This window comes from Dermacentor variabilis, chromosome 5 (genome assembly GCF_050947875.1).
Source record: "Dermacentor variabilis isolate Ectoservices chromosome 5, ASM5094787v1, whole genome shotgun sequence".
In the NCBI taxonomy this organism is placed as follows: domain Eukaryota; kingdom Metazoa; phylum Arthropoda; class Arachnida; order Ixodida; family Ixodidae; genus Dermacentor; species Dermacentor variabilis.
Window position 1 is genome coordinate 72,490,180 of NC_134572.1, and position 16,993 is coordinate 72,507,172.

Below are 16,993 nucleotides of genomic sequence, written 5' to 3' on the forward strand. Positions count from 1 at the left end.
GCGAAGACAGCGTAATGGGACGGAGGCCAAAGCGTGTTGCTGGTCTTCAGTCTGTATTCTCTGCTGTCACCGTTCTTCATGTGAGAGACGCTTTTGATTTTCTCATTTTCTTTATTATATTTGTTCCTAAATCCCGTCCAATGTACCGGAGTTTGCTACAAAGCCCCGAAGGTCACTTGTTACTAACCCATTTCCGGGTGCCAATGACGGTCACGTTTTATCTCTCATGCGCGTGAATCTGGAAACCCCGTTGATTGATGGAGAATTTTTATTCAATAATCTTGTTTCTCCCATCGCCCCTTGTCCCCCCCCCCCCTTTTTTTTTCCGCTGCATTGCCGGCGATGAAAATTACATACCGTAAGGAAAGCGGGCACATTCACTTAAAGAAAACCAGAATAATAAGTTTAGTAGATCACGCGCCGTTGAGCTTAGTCATTTTCGCGAGCCCCAAGGCCGGAAGTTATAGACGGCCTCAAAAGATACTGGAGGCGCATAAAGTCTATGAAGGCTGGGGACAAAGATGCCGTGCCAGTAAGCTCGTGAAGAGAGTACTTCGAAGATAGGCGAGCCTTTAATCAGCATCAATAATGCTCCAACAGCGCTCTCCAATCTCCTTTGAGGCACAGCTCTTCCCAGTCTGCGCCCATCCGCCGGCCCGCCTGCCGGCGCACGAGGGCGGCTCACAAAGAACCTTTGCAGACGTCGGTGCTTTGACGTCCGAGAGAGAGGACTTGCACACCGTGCATACACGTTCGGCAAAACTGTGCATCCTTAACATCGAGACAGCATCAGCTGGTCGGCATCGAGGTCACGAACTTTCTGCAGACAGGTGCTGTGCGCGACTCAGCCCTGCGATACTGTCTCATTATCAATCAAAATTGGCCAGTGAACCGCAGCCGGTGAATAACATGTAAACTCGTCAGACAGCGAATGTGTGCGATGAGCAAGCAAACTGGTGAACTCTTAATAGTAATCACATGAAACGCACTTTCAGTGCATTTTCGATGCGGCTTCACTGTTTGTTTTATGGCGCTCAATACTTAACCTGTTAGGAAGGTGAACAGCCCCTTTTATGCTTACCTGATAACCCTGCCGCTTCAAAGTGTGGGTACGTTGCGACATACTTTAATATTAAACAGCAACGCCGCACTAAGAAAAGCGTTGAAAATACCTTCTGTGTAATCGTTGTTTCTAGAGGTCTAATGATGATATATGGAGTTTTATGGCGCAAGAGGCAGTGATGGCCAAAGAGTGCTAATCTACGGATCTCTTGAAAGAATTACATACATTATTACTCACGCACACTCATTTTGATGGTGTGCACAGTATTATTGCTACAGCAATTATATGGACACTCCAGGCGCACTTCTTCCGTTGACGTCGGCGTCGCCGTGATGTTCCATGTACAGTCCGATGGCGATAACACCGTCGCTGCGCGCCCTGTGTTGTCTGTGCGAGTGAACGTGTGCGACGGGAGCTGATGATCGTGGCGCAATCTGGCGCACGGAAGGGAGGAAAGCTGAGAAGAAACGCGTCGTCTTCTTTCGCGCGAAAGGCAGTGGGGAAGCATGGGGGGGGGGGGGCTGCAACTGCGTATTTCGCGACCACGCCCAAGGTGAGCCAACGATCGCGGCTCAATCTCACGCGCGCAAGGTAGGCAAGCGGGGAGGCAGCGCGGGAAAGAGAGGGGGGAGGGTGCCATTCTACTTAGGCAGCAACTGCGCGGCCCACCGCGCCTTATCTTGAAAGCGGTCTGCAGACAACTCATACCTTTGCGTGTGCTGGGTTTTTGTTGCTGAGTTTACACTGAAGCTCCGCTGCCGCGCTTCCTCACGCCACCATTTTACAGCTAGTGTCGGCGATCATCGAGTGTGATGTGTTCGTGTTTGCCTGCGCTCGCTGACACCATGCTTATCAATTTAGTTAGTAAGCGAATGTTCCCAAGCTTGTACGGCCGATTAAACTACTGTCCTTACTTCGTATAGCTGTCTACTAATTTCCTATCGCAATCGATGCTGCGCCTTTCGGGTGAAACTGCGACTTGTATTGCATAGCGCGCATACAACATAGAATACGTAATTAATGGAGCAGACTTGTGAATCCAGGCACTTCCTACTTAACGAGTGTGTCTGCTTAACGAGTGCTTCAGCTTCTTCCGCCCAGCACGCTGCTCGCCGGACCGAGATTGAACTGAGTCTCCCAAGATGGACCGCTGTCATATGTCAAGTGTGATGCTTTGTTGCGTATACGATAACTTCAGCGGAGAAAGCCGTCGACGCTTCTTCGTCCACAGCCCCGAACGAGCAAGTCTCAACTTCTGACTGCATAATTTCAAAAAATGGCAAACATATTTGCTGCATATGCTCCTGAAGAAGCAGGGAAGTGATCTTCGAAGCGTCACTACCGACAAGGATAGGCTGCAAACGTTTCGTCGTCTATGGCACGGCTAGAATACGCTTATTGTCGTGAAATTCATTATACGAACGCTCAAGGCATACTCTCGCCGTCATCGTCATGCTGTCCCGCTCGACGGCTCATGCATTGCTCGCGTGCGGAGGACTAGAGGGTCTTCAAAGACGGGTAGTGCGTTTACAGGGAAAAAAAACGAATGAATCAACCAGGACACACCGTCAACACATCGCTTATTCGCCTCCAAGAAGCACAGTTGCTCACGTACTTTCAAGTACACCCACTCAGTAGAACTCCATCCCCTTTCCTTTCATCCACAGATGGTAACTACATGTATGCGTAGAGGGAGGATGGTACCCATGTGTAAGAAATACATTTTTACCACCACCACAACTGCCTCGGTGGCGGAGCCAGGGGACGTATTCTCGCATGGCTGCGTTCGGCGATATCACTTCCAGTGCACCCTTATTGGCTCGTTGAGAAAAACCGAATGAGTTGGTTGGCTGCTTGAACACTACGTCACGCGAAAGTGGTAGTATCGCCGAAAGCGAGCGTCCGAGGCTACGTTCCCAGGAGAGCGTTCTGCCTTCCACTGCTGGCATGGGCGATGTGCGCGCCAACATTTCAAGCGAACTTGCGTTCCCGCTAAACTGTTGTGTGTGTTCTGGTTTTAGCAGAACGGGCTATAAGTGTAAAGCTAAAGTTATCTCATATTTGCTAGGCGCTAAGAAGCCCCGACGGCGTCCCGTCAGTCTCATCTCGTGCACCAGTGAGGTACGAGGCTTGCAACGCCCCCTGGCCGTGCAACTCATCACGCCAGCGTGTCAGTCAGCGAGATGTTCCTTCAGCTATAGCGGAGAGTTGGCTTGCGTGATGCATCGCGCCAACATGTCGCACCCGTGTATAGTTAGACCACCATCCGAACGGTGCCCATGTAGCTCTGAACCTTACTACCGTTGTCGATGCATCGTTGTTCGGGTCAAACTGCTAAAATATTTCAGCATTATTTTAAGGTGGAGCTGTTTCGCACCTTAGAGAATCGCAGAATGATGTCGCGACGTCGGTCACAAGCAGAATTATTTTATTAAACGATTAGAGTTGCTAAGAAACCTTCCGCTGTGACTGAGTGGCTGTTGCGTTGTCCTGCTGGCGACGACGTCACGGATTTATTTCGCAACTGTGGAGGCCACATTCCCATGAGGTACTGCTCAAAACGCTCATGTACCATGATTTCAGCAAAAAAAAAAAAAAGAACAACTCCAAGTGGTGCAATATTTTCAGATTTACTACGAGAAGGACAAGCAAGATATAAGGCTGAGAGTTTTAAAAGACAGAAGAAAAAGGAAAGCAAATGCGCTGTATTCATGGCGCACTTTGTTGTGTTGCTTCGAAGCAGGTTGCAGTTCATAACCATGCCTGATCGAAAGGAGTTCATTGGAAACGCTAGACTGTCTCGTCCCATGGTCTGGCTCAAGCCACTTTCACCGGCGTCGTGTAAGTGAAGCTTTACAGTTTTATTCTCTTGATATTGGCTCCAGAATCTTGACAATTATTTCTAAATTTTATTTGGACAATTATTTCTAAATTTTATTTTTGTTTATGTAGAGCACAAAGGAATTGCGTAGCTGATATACCGTCTAACCCGATCTCTTGACAGCGACTGGTTTATAAAAGAACAAAAAGGAGTACGTTGCGAGACATCTCATTTTCGTCGTAAAATACACAAACATAGATTCTGTAGCATTAGTGAGAGCAGATAATAGCAAAACGATCTGAATATCTTGAGGTGAGTGCTAAAAAGAATGTGAAAGGAGTTTAGCCAATAATGCGATATGACGCATACGCTCTGGGTACTGAAGATGTAGTTAGAGAATTTGATGAACGACTAACTGTGCGGATATATGCCATATAAAAAAAAAACATCCTTGTCATTATATAATAAGTTATAAAAGAAAGCTTTCCTTGAAGTTTCACATTTGACGAATCTCTGAGAACATGTCTAAGTGTATTTGGTGAACATTATAGGCCCTCTTTTTGCCGTTCGTTCAGCCCGTACAGTCCTACTTCCATTCGGCAATATTTTTACCCCTCACGGGCTCTCTCATTTACATTTTTGTTGTATCATCATGCTTGTCGCCTTGTGTTATGAGGATGTGTTTGTGAAATAAGAAATAGCGGACGCTTCCTTGCCGTGCACGAACATTGGTCAGTAAATGTTGCGTGTTCTGTACGACTGTTCAGTCTTTCAGATTGTTTCGCCTTCTTTATGACTGCTCACAATTCCAATTTCATTTTTATACGTCAGAGATTGCTTTCAAAACCGCGCGTCCCTTAATTAAACAGAGGCATTTATTATTATTTTTTAGTGGTGAGCCAACAAAGGGGGGGGGGATTCAGCGAAGTTTAAGTTTATTTTATTTCAATATGAGGCTTCCAAATCAAAATCAGTAACGTCAGTAGGCGGCGAAGGTAAATCTTTCAAGAAACCCCATGTCACAACATTGCATCCCCTCTCCCTAGTAAAATTGTTCAGCTCGCCCTTCACATGGCTGCAGCTTCACTAACTACGAAAGATGACCACAAGAATCGATTTGATTTAAATAACATCGGTAGAGGCAGTATCAACAAAGCCTTACTGATTTAACAAATTTTAACGAAAGCGTAAAAACTAGAAATGATGTAGCAATTAATCATCATCATCATCATCGTCAGCCTGGTTACGCCCACTGCAGGGCAAACGCCTCTCCCATACTTGTCCAACTACCCCGGTCATATACTATTTGTGGCCATGTTGTCCCTGCAAACTTTTTAATCTCATCCGCCCACCTAACATTCTGCCGCGCCCTGCTACGCTTCCCTTCCCTTGGAATCCATTCCGTAACTCTCAATGACCATCAGTTATCTTCCCTCCTCATTACACGTCCTGCCCATGCCCCCATTTCTTTTTCTTGATTTCAACTAAGATGTCATTAACTCGCGTTTGTTCCCTAACCCAATCTGCTCTTTTCTTATCCCTTAACGTTACACCCATCATTCTTCTTTCCTTGCAGCATTTCAAAGCTCTCCGAAACGCCGGAAGAACTGCTCACGGCGATTTCACGGATGCTGCTAATGCACAACTAAAGACAACACTAATCGACTTACCGATACGTTCGAAACACGCGCCAGTCATTCTATCATAGAGGCAACGTTTGCCATCCGCATCGAGCGCTAGCATGTCCTTCCATTTCATGCATTAGTACACAACGTGCGTGATCTCTTGAATCGGGAAACATGAGCCACTGCGTTTAGCTCCAGTGGCGGGTCTCAGCTTGCTGCCTGATAGAAGGGAGAGAGAGAATGAAGGAAGGAAAAAACACAACGATCGAAAGACAGGAAGCGAAAGAAAAGGAAGAAAAAGAAGGGAAGAAACACGATAGGAGAGGGAAAGAAAAAGCAAGGAGAGAGAGATTGAAATAAGAAAAAATACTGCGATTGAAAGACAAGAAGAGAAAGAAAAGGAAAAGTGAAGGAATGAAGCAGTAGGAGAGGGAACAAGAAAAAAAGAAGAGAGAGAGAGAGAATGAAAGAAGTAAGGGAGAGTGAATGAAAGAAGGAACGAACAGAACTGAGAGAGAATAAAAAAACGCACAGAAATCCAAGCAAGAAAGAAAGATAGAAAGAAAGAAAGAAAGAAAGAAACCCCAGAGTAGAACCGTCGATGCGAACTGTGTGGCTCCCCACGAACAGGCTGGTCGACGCATGAGGTCGCGGGCAGCAGGAGTGGCCACAGAAGATATCAGCTCAGGAGGCATTTATCAACCGCATTATAGCGGGATTTGGCTTTTGCTAAGCCCACGACATATCGGCGCATCTTCCAACGAGACGACAGGTGACTTGGCCTCGCGGAAGCTTCCTCCTCCAGCAGCTCGTTTACGCCGACCTATGGATGATCCTTTTTGTTCTTGTTTTTCTCTTGTATTTCTGCTCCTATCTCTCAAAATGTAACGAGGTACGACAAGGCCGAGGCAGTGACCAAAAGCTCGGAAAAAAGAGACAGACAGGATTGAAGCTCATGTGAGTGATGGCCATGGTTACCCACAATATTGGGGTGGGGGGATGGGGGGGGGGGCGGGGTCGTTAAGAAGACATCGTGTCGTTGTTGTTCTGTGGTCACGCAAAACAGCGATACTGGGGAGTGGGAGATCTTTGCCAGTGAGGCTGGATAACTTTGCGTGTGTTTTGGTTGTGTGGAATAGAGGCTCTGTGTTCTATACATTGTTTATTTGCCCAAGCCGTATTTAGTTAACTTGATTTGGCATTATAGGCATTGAAATGAAGATTATATATGAAATAAGGTAATCAAGTTTAGATATGTGAAATCATGGCATCCCGTGGAATGCACGGTTGAAGAAGAAAACCTACTAAAGAGTAAAGATTTACGCTGACGAAGGAAAAGCTACCTGCCGAAACGTTACTAGACCTGCATTTCACTGGTTTGTCTTCTTCAACTGTATATACATATATATATATATATATATATATATATATATATATATATATATATATATATATATATATATATATATATATATATATATATATATATATATATATATATATATATAATATATATATATATATATATATATATATATATATATATATATATATATATATATATATATATATATATAAAGTTACCCACGTCATCACCTTGCCCATCTTGCTGGACCACTGTGGCGAAATCCGTCGATGTTTCCAGTCAGCAGTTATCAGCACGTTATGTTACACAGGGGTACACTGCATTTCGTCCGATTTTAACGGCGCATTTCTCCAGACTTGTGCTGAGCACAAGATTTCAGCTAAGTGATTATAGGTCTATATTACAGCTTGACATCGGTACCGTGACTGAGAAATTTTTGTTTTTTTTTTTAATGAGTACGACATCTCTGAGCAATTCATAATTTATTTGTTCACAGGTCCCACTGTTCACAGGTCGTAACGTAGGTGCTACGCCCGCTTTCAACCTGCTCCATTGCTCATTTTTGTCCTATTACCGTTGAAAGTGCGGCGACCACGCGACAGTCAACAACCGCAAAGAGTTCAGTTAAACAGGTACTGTAGGTCAAGCTGGAGGTTCACGCCTAAGTTAACTTCAGAAGTGCATTGTGTCGTGCGGCGTATAGCTGTGAACGCGCGATGATCTGAGAGTAAAGTGCATTCAATGGTCAAACCAAGAAAGGCGATTGTCGAAGAAGACGGTTAGTGAGAGCAATAACCGAAACAAAAATTAATGAGGCGGTCCCAGAGTCATCGAATGGCGGCCTCGCTAAGTGAAGTGGGGATGAGTCGCATCTGTCAGTCACGTGACCAGCTCAAGAGTTCAACAATGTGAAGAACACAGCGACAAATGCCCGGTCAGTAGCAGCGACCGTGGCCGCCGCAGGATGCTTCTAGAAGGAGCAACGCCCTGCATTGTACTTTCTTTCAAGAGAAGCACAATACCCATTGGTGAAAAAGGCCTACGTGAACGAACTGTTACAGACAAGACCAAGGCCATTGTTATGCCTACAGTTTTCTGTATGAGCTAAAAAGAAAGTGAAAGAAAGGGAGATAAAGGGCTTAGCATGTTTATATTTTCAACTTTTTCTTCAGCAAGGCAGTGTGTGTCATAGGCATTGCGTTTAGTATGACATGTCACTTGTGCAACATCAATACCAGGTCCTTCTCAAGCCGCTCGCGAGAAAAACGAAAATGATGTGTCCCTATTTTGCAGATTTCTCTACATGTGATATCACCGTGAGATCTGCTTGCTCGTTCTGACACGTCGATATTGCTATCGCGTTCAGGACGCGGCCTATTCTTGACTTTCTATCTCTCTCTATCTCTGTTTGTTATTTTCTTGTTGCTATGCGTCGATTTTATCTTTATGAAAATGACGGCTGTACAACATTCATTCTTGCGCAACCTTTCCGCGCAGAAACGGCGTTGTTGATTTAGGTGCTGCGGCCGAACATACAAAGGATTTGCTTACGTAAGAACATATTTTCTCTGGCCGTCGGCCTTCGCTAATAATATATCACCCACCGTGGTCCCTGAGTGGCTTCAGCGTTACATTGCTAAGAACGAAGTAGCTGGATCAAATGCCGGCCGCGGCGGCCGCATTTTAATGGGTGCAAAATGAAAAAAAAAGAAAAAAATGTGTACCGCGCATTGGGTGCATGGAATCAAACCCCAGGAGGTCAAAATTAATCCGCAGTCCCACATTACGGCGTGCCTTATAATCATATCGTGGTTTTGACGGGTAAAACTGCACATTGTAATTTTACTTCTTTTTTGAATGACATGTTGGCCATATCCATATTCCATCCAATATATTTAAGTTTCTTCTTTGTTCTTCTTCTGTGTGCTAAACCTTCCAACATGGCGTTTACTATATTTCCCCGCTCCTTTTATAGAAATTGTATAATGAATATAGAGTGCATATGTACTGCCTTGTTAACCTAAACTTATCTGTGTCTGCGCCTACTTGAACTGTGTTCTCTTGAATATGTATCCTGCCCCTTTCCTGCAACAGCCTCAAATGTGAGGCTAGCAGTATGTTCAAATAAATAAATATCACAACTGGTTGCAGTGTTCTTACGAACCGCTTTGGTGTTCGAAGCACTTAGTAAATATGGGCCGTACTCCTTGTAAAACAACAATTCGAGACATGGTCTTTTGTTGCGGCTTCAGTGGTAATGCAGTAAAACACGTTGTGGGGCTAGTTGGTGCATAGCTTTCATTAGGTGAAGTGCCAATAGTGACGGCACAAGAAGGAATACATACAGGACAAGCTCCTTGTCCTGTCTGTATTCCTTCTTGTGCCATCACTATTGGCGCTTCACCTAATGAAAGGAATTCAGTGGTAAACCGGATATAGCACTTCGTATTTCTTGTAAGCGCCATGGTTTTGTTGAATGTAAGTGCCCTAAAGTACAGATGTCAATCAACAGATGAACACTAGGCGAGCCGAAGGAGCCCGGGGCTAATATTTTCGAATTGAGAACTCAAGTTCTATTGCTTGAAAGGCGGCTCCAAACTCCCTTTGTTCACGCACTGATGAATAGCTCAAGTTCTTTTTTTTTTCCTTTTTCTTGCTTTCATAAGAGCTTCAGACAGAGCAAGCACCGACAGTACTACCAAATATGAAGAAGCAGTGCGTCTTCAAAGAACGCAAGGAAACGCAACATTCTTGCTCCTTATTCTCTGCAAGCAGGAGATGGCCGAATAGCTAAAGCGTTCAAGAGATATCTTATTCAACGATTCACTACCGTAGATCATCCTGCTTCCACGCTGGCACGTGTTCTATCTAAAATTGCAAGGTTTCTTTAGGTTCTCCTTCCACGTGTGTGCCATGTCAAAAACAACACGGATAGAATTTAGGTCCTGTGCTGTCCTGATATATTATTTACGTTGTTAAAGACAAGGTAAACAATATATCTGTAGCGTGAGATAAAAAGTCGCTTTGTATTTATGTGCCCCGATTATGTTACAATGTAGAAATAAGAATCAAAAGGTTATCAGCTGCTTGTCTGTATAGCGCAGTGCTGGAACCGAACACATAAAAAAAAGGAACAGCCATTGTCCGTTCTCGTTAGAGGAAGCACAAACTCTTCCAGGAGTTTCTTTTCGTTTTAACACCGTGCACCAGTTTCGCGACTTTGATTATTTCATCCTCGAATGTAGAAACCGTGTGCCTATTTCGTTATGGTATCATTGGCTTCTTCGAGAAGCTCTTACAGTGGAGCCCATGCTGATTTAAGTCGTCTCGGTGCACTCATTCTACGGTGAAACATGATAATGCCCTGCGACGCGGACATTTTTTTTTTCTTTTTTCAAGAAAGCGAGAAGTACTGGCGCGCACGGTTTCCTTTTGTCGGTTTGAGTCTTCAATTCTAGCGACATCTATCTCCATAAAATACGTTTCTCGTCGTCTTAAATTTATCATCCTAATGAAGGAATAGCGAAAATACAGCAGTGAAGCGTAAGAGCATACCACCTACTGCTGTGTGTTGTGGGATGCCTTTTGTCGGCTCGTGTACGAACTACTGCCCACGGCGTGGGTTTGCTTGAGTGCTAGTGTACGCACTCGGAACGTGCAGGCAGTTGGAACGTTCAGCTGTCAGAGTTGGCCTCGTTTCGCAGCAGGACAAATAAGAATTGGATGTGTGAGGTCAAGGTGTCATTACAGGAGGCCACTTCGGAATCTCGGGACCCACTTCCCCACAAATTGCGCCCAGCGTGGGGCGTCAGTGTGTATAAAGGCTACGGCACAAAGTCCTAGCCAGCAAACTCGCAGTCACATGTGCAGTGCTCCTGTACATGGAGCGGATACTGTTGGCAACCCCAGACTCTTTAAGTTGTCGTCTTGTCTTCGGTACAGGCGTTCGCATTGAAAAGTCACCAACATGGCCCCCTTCCCGCCGCAGTTGATGATTGAACTGATGGTTGCGGCTGCATATATGAATATGGATGAGTCGGTTGATCAAGGCAGCTGTAACCGGAGATAGCTATTAGGAGATTTCTTTTTCTCGCAATTGACCTCAGAATGCTAATGATAATGAGTTGTCGGCTCCCTGTATTTCAGAGTTATTCTCCGAATCTGACTCACGTGAAGCCCGCCACTGCTCAAGTGCTTCCGAAAAATAATTCCGAACTTTCTGAGACCTGGACCAAGCTGTAGCCATATGCGAGACAGGAGCTGCGTCCACAGCCGGAGTTTATATTCAGAATGACGTGTATATTGCTCGCTCTTTCACGGCAGATGTATGGGACAAGTAATACGGTGATAAAGCGGTGACTGCCGTAAGCGCGTACTATTCTGCCAGTAATCGTCTGTGCCATGCCAAGGCCGCTTAGATGGTGTCAGAATGCTGTATAATGAGCGCGCTGTATCTATGCAGTAACATCGCATAACGATGCTGTGCTACGTTCCTCATGCTGATTATAATAATGATGATCATGCACGTGATGAACATAATGCTCGTGGTTGCGATGAATATGTCCATAATGATGGCGACAATTGTAGTCCTGATTGCCCATGATGAGGATGAGTCTTCAGCAGAGTGTTGAATCAAACGCTCTCGCGCCGACGCCAACGTAATAGATAGATGGCTACTACCAGGATTTTTTTGTTTATCGCGAATGCCATATTTATACCACCATAATCTCCGTTTATAATCATGTGTATTCAATAGCACATTTTTCAACGAAAATTGTGTGAAACCGCTGTGTCTCGTTGCGTGCAGCAAGTAATAATACTTCGCGAAGTAAACTGCGAGATGGCTGAGTTCGTTGCTGGGCTTGGTACTAGGAAAATAGCGCTGTTCAATGTTTCTTGGGACGATTTCCACGCAAAAATATCTACTGCACACGTTGAAATTATCAACGAGATTGGTCGCAAAACTGCCATTTTTAAAAATCTTATTCCGCGGTTTCTTTATTTGCAGGCTCGACTTTTGCGGCAGTATACCTTAATAGCCGGTTAATGCCTCCTTCAATTTCAGTTACCTTGTTTAGTATCATAAACACATTTAATGCCCTATCCCATTTCCTTGGTCGCCCAGAGACAGCTGCGAAGAAGGAAAAAAAGAAACAGAAGAATATGTAAAAAAAATATCTTTGTTAGAATGACACGAGGAAAGGTCAGGAATTATGGCGTTGGCGCGCTATTTATAAAAAGGGCACCTTACGGACAACGATCAGGGCCTGGAGCCGCGATTTCTCGTTTTGCAGGATCGTTTCTTAACGAGTTGCGAAAAACGCTTTTCACTATTTTTTCTTGCACCTTTCTCAGCGTCATCGCTTATTTGTTTATTTACTTACTTTGACTCGCCACGAAAGAAAGCGAGGTAGCTGTAAACAAGTATATTTTTCTGTACGTATCTTAGATTATACTGTGCTGCACCTTTAGCATGAAAGCTCTCGCAAGAAAGAAAAACGAATACAATAAAGAAATAACTTCTATTCTGATGCCTGCTAGTTAGAAGTAAGCCATGGTTCGATGATTACTGCTCTGCACAAGTTCATCCAAGCATCCGGAAGATTACGCTGCTAGGTTACCGACCGTGGGACAATTCATTTTGTTATTATCATAATTTTAGTTTCATATATATTATTTTATTTTCTATTTATTTCATGTATAGGTACTCTCAAAATCTGTGTTATCAGTTAATTGCCAAATGCTTCGTTCTCAGTGTTCGCCTTTACCCCTCTTAGTATCTTGTTGGATGTACGTTGCAATTCATTCAGTGTGGCCGGTCCCGATCATGGGTACGAGCTATGTTATGAGGCAAGAACAAGAACTTGTTTGAGGTATACTTTTTGCCGACACTGTGTGGTTCGCGCATGGATACTTTCTAATAATGCCCGACATCAAATTGCTTTTCCCGGAAACATGTAAAGCAATCTTTCTTGACTTACTTCGAAGCATTGAAGTGGACGTAGATTTTCACAACCAAGAGAACTCATTTTTTCCCCCAAGTATGTAATCCGGCCGATGTGGGGATCGCAAAAAGGAAATGAAAATCTCTTTCTGGAGAGACATAAGCAGGCAACACATGTGCGCGCAGTGCAACGATTTCGGAGGCAAATGATGATGCGAGAATTCTCGATGAGAGAAATAAAAGAAATGTGATTTTAAGCATTTATCGTACCCCTGAAAAAGCACTCTTTGCCAATCTAGAAAGATTGAAGTAACTATTAGTGGGCTTCGCTGTCGCATGCATCTTTTTATATTTATTTACATAGGGCTGGTCTGGTACCCTTACCTATTTGTCATGTGTGTAGGTGAAATTAAACCATAGAACATACTTTTTAATTGCTTGTCGACGATTTATTAGTTTAAGAAAACGAACCCTAGAAACATCACCTTGGATTAGATTTAACTATTCAAAATGTGCTTTCTTTCGGTGCCTCTACACTTAAACATATCGAGGGGAAGGTTAGCGTTGCCATCCGAAATTTTCTTTTAGGATCAATGAGATTTAAACGCTCAATAAAAAAAATTTAGCCTCCTTTTCTTTCAACGAAATTGACCTTGAATTCTTTTTATTTTTGGTCATGGTAAAATTTTCAGTTTCATAATATCGTGCCGGCTCTACAATCTCTATCTTTCGATTATAGCTTAGCTATTATAAAATTTTGACTTATTTTACACTTGTCTATAACCTATCCGATTCTTGGCTAATTCCACAGAGTGGGTACGTGCCAGTAGATCACAAGGATTTACATCTACATCTACATCTTACTACAGTTTATGAGATCGACTAGACTCCTTGACCGAGCAGGTAAACGTGTTCCCACTTGTATAGTGTTATACTTTGCACTACTTCCTTATTTTTATTCCTTAGCCATTTTACTCCTGCTCGGAATAATGTGGCAAATAATTTCTGTTTGTATTTATAATATTCAAAGTAAAAATTTGTCGCCATGTGTGCCAGAATTTCAGACGTTATGTCAATTCAAAATATATGCTGCCAACGCACATTAGGTTATCCATAACATGGTTCAACAACTTCTATAGATGTTCGAAAGAGACAATATATGTATTGCCTGGTTATTTCGGCGTACACTACACAATTCGCGGTAGCTAAATTGTGCGCTGCTGCAATGAAATGGAGTTGGCTTGATGAAAAAAATGAACTAAATATAAACCATGACATGTACAACCAAAATAATAATAAAGGGAAAATCAGACATCCACCCGTTCGTAGCAATTGCTATAAAGGAAAGGGTTTCCTTTGTAGTCATTGCTACGAACAGGTGGATGTCTGATTTTCCCTTTATTAATTACTTGTCTCCACCTTGTGGGTTTCCGCAGAACTATTACGTCAAACTCCTGCCTTTGCTTCGAGTTGTTGACAAATTCGAATTCGCCCTGCCATCTGCTCGCCGCCTGGTTAGCTCAGATGGTGGAGCGGCTGCCCCGGAAAGGCGGTGGTCCCGGGTTCGAGTCCCGGGCCAGGACGAATTTTTCTTCAACTGCGAGGCTTTTTCTTTCGAGGAACCGGTATGGGTTTCCTTTGTAGGAATTGCTGCGAACGGGTGGAAGTCTGATTCTCCCTTTAATAATTACTTCTCTCCACCTTGCGGGTTTCCGCAGAACTAATACGCCAACCATTATAATACTAGCTCCAGACGTATGCTTATTGGGTGGACGAAGTCAAAACCTGTTCTTCGAAAAACGTTTCATATCAACGAACCTAACTGCCGAATTATTCACTAATATATCCCTAATTTTATTGGTGCTATGGTGTTCCTGTCTTCTTTTGGTAACCGTAAGTATATTGTGGGGGGCTAACAAGTGCAAACAGTCAGTTCCTGTTTTTGAGCATGCGCATCAAAACTGAAAGGATGCAGGTTTGATACGAAGTTATGTGCATTCGTTTGTTTGTTTGTTTGTTTGATTGATTGATTGATTGATTGATTGATTGATTGATTGATTGATTGATTGATTGATTGATTGCCTATTTGTGTTTGTCTGTGGAGGGGTGATGCTTCGAACACAATTATCGTTTCATGGCACCGTTCGTGGTTACACGCCACGTTACCACTTGCAGTATCCACGCTTTCGCAGTCATGTTGGGAAACGGTGGTATCTCAAAAGTGGGCTTCCTTGCACTAAATGCCGCAATGCAAGAAAGCCAACTTCGAAAACGCGAGCTTCATTTGGGTTTGTTAGTTTGTTTACTTGACTGCCTGCTTATTTGCTAATGTGCGTGCATGCTCTACTTGCGCGCGCGCGCGCATCTGTGTGTGTGCGCGTTCGCGATAATAGGCACGTGCCAGAGTGCGTACCGAAGGAAAAATAAGACACTTCGGAGTGAAAGAGAGTGTTTCCCACTAAAAGTAATGAAAAGTTAACAAAGACCACATTTCCTTCACAACAAATTTCAGAGGTTGCTGTAGTAGCAGGTTTTCGTTTTAATAAAGTACCATCATGCGAAATTTTTTGTTTGTTTTGGAGTTTTACACGCTAAAGCCACGATCTGATCATGAGGTGCGCAGTAGTGGGAGAGTAGAATAATATCGATCAGCTGGGGTTCTTTAACGTGTCCCCAGTGCACGGGACATGGACGTCTTTGCATTTCATCCCTATCGCAACGGGGCCGCTGTGGCCGGGATTCGATCCCGCCACCTCGTGCTCAGCAGCGCTACGCCATAGCCGCTAAGCCAGCGCGGCGGGTCATCGCCGCGTGAGCGCGCATTTTTTACGAAAAAAAAAATCGCCAAGTGTAAGAACAGACACGATGCCGAGCCATGTGTTCAGGCCACAAAAACAACCGCATAATGCGGACGGTGATGCGTGGGCAGTGTTCTGTGAGTGAGACGTCGAGCAGGCGTCCAAAGAGAGGGGTTAAAACAAGTTTCGCGGAGCTGGGGTGCGCTGCGTCTGTGATAAGCGTATAAGCATTTGTTGAAGCTTGTTAACAAAAAGAAGCGTCAAATATCTTGTGTGTATTCTTTTCCTGCAGGGGAGTGGGGAGTTACATAAGAACGTCCCCCCCCCCCTTTCTTTAAAGATTTTTTCAACGCCGAAGTGTCCAGTTTTTTTACTGTTGATTCATGAGAATTGTTTCTTCTGAGAAGCGTCCGAATGTCGGCCTTTTGTTGTACTTTAGGTATGCCTTGCAATGTTTCTAAGTTTAGCGAGAGGTAGTCGGCCAGCGAACGCAAGGCAGAAGTAAATGGTTGCCCTCGGCTCATCCAAATGTTCAATGGAAATTGGCCTTGAAATTTTTGATGGATTGAAAGTGCGCTTGGGGGTTGAATGACAAAAGCCTTGATATAGACATTCATTTCCACTGACATGTAGAGAGAGAGAGAGAATGAAGAGGAAAGGCAGGGAGGTAACCAGATATGAGTCTCCGGTTTGTTACCCTACACTGGGGATGGGGAATAGGGGTTAGAAAGATGACAGGGAGCAAAACGCTAAAAAAGAAAGAAAAAAATAAACACGCACGCATGAAGACACACACACACAAAAGGCGTTCTAGTTAAAGGCGTTCGCAAAGGCCGGTAGATCGCAAAAAGCGCAATAGCGCTTGCACGGCCATCTTCTGTGATGTTAGCTCCCTTCGATGTTGTAGAATTCTTTTTTACGGATAGCGGTTGGTTGTCCAGTTGGCCAAGTTCGTGGCGAAGGCATTCCCTCTGTGGACCGTACTGCGGGCAGGTGCACAAAATATGGCCAATTGATTCTTCATGGCCGCAGTGGTCACAGGTTGGGGTGTCGGTCATCCCTATGCGGAACGCATAGGCTTTGGTAACGGCAACGCCCAACCACAGTCTATGCAAAAGCGTGGCCTCTCCACGGCGAAGCTGTCATGGCGCTCGAAGACTTAATGTTGGATCATGTGAGTACAGTCGCGTATTTCTTAAAAGGGGGTCATTCCATTTTGACATGGTGTACTGCCGAGCAAGCAGGCGGAGCTTCCGTGCTGCGCCAGTTCTTGAAAGCGGAATTGGTACGTGGTGCTCCTCAGTATTGGCTGAACGGGCAGATTTATCGGCCCGTTCATTGCCGATAATCCCGCAGTGACTTGGAAGCCATTGGAA

At 44.3% G+C, this 16,993-nt stretch overlaps 1 protein-coding gene across 6 annotated transcripts in view; it reads right to left on the minus strand.

Moving 5' to 3' along the window:
* LOC142582787 (dopamine D2-like receptor) overlaps positions 1-16,993 on the minus strand; it is a 470,062-nt gene that overhangs the window by 220,168 nt on the left and 232,901 nt on the right. The window contains exon 1 of one of the 6 annotated variants that reach the window (XM_075692830.1): positions 5,555-5,698. The exons of 4 other annotated variants lie outside the window; for them this stretch is intronic. The gene's annotated coding sequence lies outside the window, so the exon portion shown is untranslated. Of the gene's footprint in view, positions 1-5,554; positions 5,699-16,993 lie in introns of those variants that run through there. One more of the 6 variants, XM_075692828.1, reaches the window with a different exon arrangement.